Source organism: Cyprinodon variegatus, unplaced genomic scaffold (genome assembly GCF_000732505.1).
Source record: "Cyprinodon variegatus isolate N-32 unplaced genomic scaffold, C_variegatus-1.0 Scaffold411, whole genome shotgun sequence".
NCBI classification, from domain to species: domain Eukaryota; kingdom Metazoa; phylum Chordata; class Actinopteri; order Cyprinodontiformes; family Cyprinodontidae; genus Cyprinodon; species Cyprinodon variegatus.
Genome location: NW_015150864.1, coordinates 82754 through 87489, shown reverse-complemented (window position 1 = coordinate 87489; position 4736 = coordinate 82754).

The window sequence follows — 4736 nt, the reverse complement described above, 5'->3', positions numbered from 1 at the left end:
AGGAAATCACAGCCATCATCTGAACCTTTGCAGGCAGCTGAAAATCTTCCAAACAGAAGAAGCAAACCTTGAAAATGGCTCTGTACACCGACCTCGCTCTCCAGGACACCATGAAGGAGGAACTCTTTAGGTGAGCCTTATTTTCTCTAACCTGGAAATATATACTTGAAAATGTTTTTATTGTCTTTATTTTGTACAAATCCTTTACTTGGAGTAAGTACTAATAAAATTTGACTTTGTCTCTCTCAGATGCAAAATTCACTCACTAGAGAGGAAGTGCTGCACAGGAGTGGAGAAGCTGAAAGCTCTGATTGAGGCGCACCTCCAGAACGGATTCCCTGTCTCAGACATTTTGGAGAAAACCAAGTCCTTCCTCACATTAAGAAAAGCCCTACTGTCACACAATGGGTACTCCAAATATTCCAGGGACATTTTACGCCTGTTTCCCGATGCAGAGGACGACGTGACTCCACTGTGCTTTTAAAAAGCACAAACAACAGAAGAGCAAAGCTGGATTGAAGCTGCTTCACTTTCATGAACTGTGTTGTTGAGCTTTCAAAGAATAGGCTGGAGTTATTATGAAATTCTGCTTGGATGTAAGAATTGCATTACTTCCACTGTAACAAGAAGAGACAAGAATTATGGACATTTAAAACATTCTGAGGAAAAACTTTTTCACTTTCTGTCATTGGATTTTTATTTAGTTTGACCGGTTGCAAGATTATTATTATTATTTTTTTTAAAGTTTACATTTAAATTTACAGTTGAGAGATTATTGTGTAAAATGCTGCTATTTGAGATTTACTTGAGACATCCAGTCTCTTATCTATGCAAGAATTTGTCTCTTTTTGTTTTGATTAGTGATAGATTTATTTCACCACAATGATGTTTTTTTAAAACTGTTTAAATAGAGTAAATTTTAACACTGCCAAAAGGTGCCAAGTCAACCCTCTAACTGCTGCAAATATACTAGATAGTCAAACACTGTGTGATTACACACTGCATATATATTTCTGCCTTGTTTCAAGGTATTGTTTGATTGGGTGTGTTTGTGAAATGCTTAAAAAACAAACCTTTCTTCTGGAAAGGGACTGAATATTTCTTTGTATGCTGTGTATGCATATTTTATTTTATTGATTTTTTTTTTTGTATTCATCCAAAATGGATTTTAAGTTGTTTTTGTGTTGTTGCATATTTCAAGAAAATAAATATCTTAAGATGAAAGTATTATCTTGTATTCTGTTAACTCTTTTTTTGATAATATCAAGTATGATTAAGAACTCACCACCAAAAACAAAAGGAAGCAGAAATATAAAAGGATCAGTTCGATCAGTTCTGCTGGACCTTTCTTCCTGTTAAAATTGAGAAGTTGGTTATTCTTATTATTCTTATTATTGAATTAGATTATTTTCTAGCTTGAATAGAACCGCTGGATACCATCACGTTCATCATCCAGTATTTGTCGTTATGCCATTGTGAATGTCAATCTGGTTTGAAGAACACCCCTGAGCTAAGCCCACAAGTGTTCTTTGGGGTTGAGGTTTAGAGTGTAGAAAGGCCATTAAATCTTAACTTTATGGTTATTTGATAGCCTAATAAACGCTGCTCTATGTAATTGAGCACTGAAACCTCAGAGAATCAAGTTTGTTTTCTGGGAGTGGAGAAAGGAGATGCAGAAAGTAGATTTCTCTCTCAATGATGAACAGCCTTTTCAATGCGATACCAATATTGACCTGATACCCCATATCAGCATGAATCATAAACACTTTTATTCTTTTTGTATGGTGCATATTATGACAGGCTTATAAACAGATAAAAGTCAACAATATGTTGAAAACAACTAAACCAGTTATTAATTACCTAAAGGTTTCAGAAACTTTAAACAAAAGCAGATAGAAATAACGTTTCTATATGTCCATATATTTGCTGTTCAGCTGATACCAGAATCAATCTTGGCTATTAATACCAGTCTGGGTCAAATCTTAAACAGAATACAAGTTGAACAGATTTCACATTCATGCATTTGGTCAGCTTAACACTGCATTACAAAGAGCAGGAGTTCTCAGTTCCAGTTCTCGAGGTCTGGTGTCCTTTACCTTTTAGATATGTCTGTATTTCAGAAAACTGGATTCAAATATTAAGGTCCTTAGCAGGACTGAATAGAGGGGGGCTGGTATGTAGTAATCATTTTTCTTTATTTGTTTACGGCTCTGTGCAAAAAAAAAATTCTCTAACTTTTACTACATTTCATTTTTATCCTCACTTTAAAAACCAATGCCCAAACAGATGTTTTTTTTCTTTCTGTGTTAGTTTTGTTTATGCACAATAATAACAGTTGGATAAAGTAGACTCCTTCCTTTGCAAGTGGGTCTGTAACTTAAATTGATGACCAGCAGATCACAGGGGTCCAGTGTTTTCATCACTCTTCATCCCTATTCTCTTCTTAATGCTGGTACATCTATGATTGCATGCCAAGTTGTAGTTGTGTATGATCATATCCTTTGCTGCAACACTGATGTTGTGGAACTCTACTCCTGCAATAACAAGAAAGCCTGCAGGAAGGACGTCTCTCAACCACAAGTCATATCAAATAACAAATACTTCTACATGTAAGTGAAGATGGTCTGACAGTGACACCATCTCCTTTGGAGTTTAAGCTCCCATACAAGGTGCTCAGGACCTTTTACACTAACACCACTAAGAGTGTCTTGTGTGTGAGCATCACCAGCTGGATGGGAAACTTATCTATTTCAAGAAATTGCCAGATCAGCTAAAGGAGCCAAGAACATTTTTATACAGCCCAAAAAAATAAAAACAAGTGATTGAAAAAAAAGCCTTTTCCCAACAAGTTCTAAGCCGAATACTAGTTTTAACTATCCTGCTGTCTGATATGGAACCTTATTGCCATATCACTATACACAATTTATATATTTATTTAAATTAGGACAATGCACATTTATCAACATGCATCAAAATGCCAGAATTAGCACAACAGCTTATTTCCAGAACAGTGAAAATTAAACAAGACATGATAATCTTGTTTAAATATCAGTAAGACTATAACATATATTTTACCTTTTATTTTTGTTAGATGTACTGATTATTTATACATTTTGTCTTGTAATGGCTGTTTTGGTAGCAGGTACCTTTTGTGTGTACACTATACTGTGTATTACTGATCATATGACAGTTTGAGAATATCTTATCTTATAACATCATTAATTTAATTATATATCTTGAAATGTTTTATGAAACATTATCAAACTAATGATTTTATTCACTTATAAATGTGACATTTGACTAAATGTCATACTATTTTTTTTTAAATAAACAAGTAACAAGGCGAGCTGCCTGTGATTGATTGATTGACTTTATTGATCAATCAATCACATGCAGCTCACCCTCTGCCATGTGCATGTATGTGTATGGATATGTGTATGTACAGCAGGTTTATATAAAAAAAGAAGAAAAATGCAAATATGATTTTTATTTATTTATTTTATTTGCAGAGCTGCTGCCACTCTATAAGAGAAACCTTGACTCCATAACTCTGCTTATTGGTCTATTGTGATCTATCTTGGTATTTAACACAACTGTTTCCTGCAAAGTTTGACCTTCATCAGGCATTAATGTGACATTTCACTAAGATCCAGTGGGAGGGATCAGAGCCACCTTTAGTCTCCCCTAGTTCTTAGTTAGACCTACAGCATATTGATATCAGCGCTCCCCACCACCAGTTAGAACTGAAGAAGCTTCTTGGATAAGAGGCAAAACGTCTTCTAGAAAAACTTCAAGTCCAGTTGCCTTAACTAAGCTTTTTCAAGCTTCACTAAGATATTTTTCCTCTGTTTTTTCATAAAGCAAAGCTTACAAAGCTAAAATGCAAATGCTTTCAAAGGATGTTAAACAACAGTGGAAAAAAAGTGAAACAGATGTTGTTTTTCTGATTGTTTTATTGCGCATCACTTGGTTTGAAGAGATACATTCATTGTGAGACATTTTTCAAAAATCTATTCCTTCATTGAAGGTATGGGTGCTGTCACTCACAGAGGTATAAAGCAGCACAGTTGTCTTCAATCTTATCTGCTTAACAGAAAAGCATGGCATTAAGAAATTTCAAAACCCATGAGGCCAATCAATCATAAGAAAATGTGGAAAACACATACATCTAATAACATGTTTAAACATGAGAACAAAAGTGTCCCTAAAACGGAACAAAGCATGAACATGTACGCTGTTGTCAGCACTGCCAACATTAAATGTATATTCAGATTAAGAATACTATTGCTTACATCAGACAATTAGGCTAATAACTAACATTTCTGTGTAAATTTAATGTTTCTTGTTTAAGAAAAAATCATAATCATGCCTTTACAAAAGGCAACAAAAATGGAAGCCTTGATACAGGCAATTGCTCTTAGATATAAGAGAAGCACAAGCATGAGTACATAACAGAGAATCTGTATTCCAGTTTCTAAGTCCTTGGTTTTTACCACGGCCTCCAGAGAGAGCTGTTGGTTGGACATGGCTCTTTTTTAATGGAAGCCTGAAATGTGGAGCTCAGAGAAGAAATGTCTTTAAGGTTCTTTTCAGAGGAAGACTGCAGGTTGTTGAAGTGGTTCAGCAGACGTCTCTGGGACTGTGTCTTCAGGTCGTCTTTGGACAGGAAGTGCACCACCTCTTGAGTAGCCTTGATCAACAGCTACTGAGTCCACAGATGGATGCTGCTGTTGTTG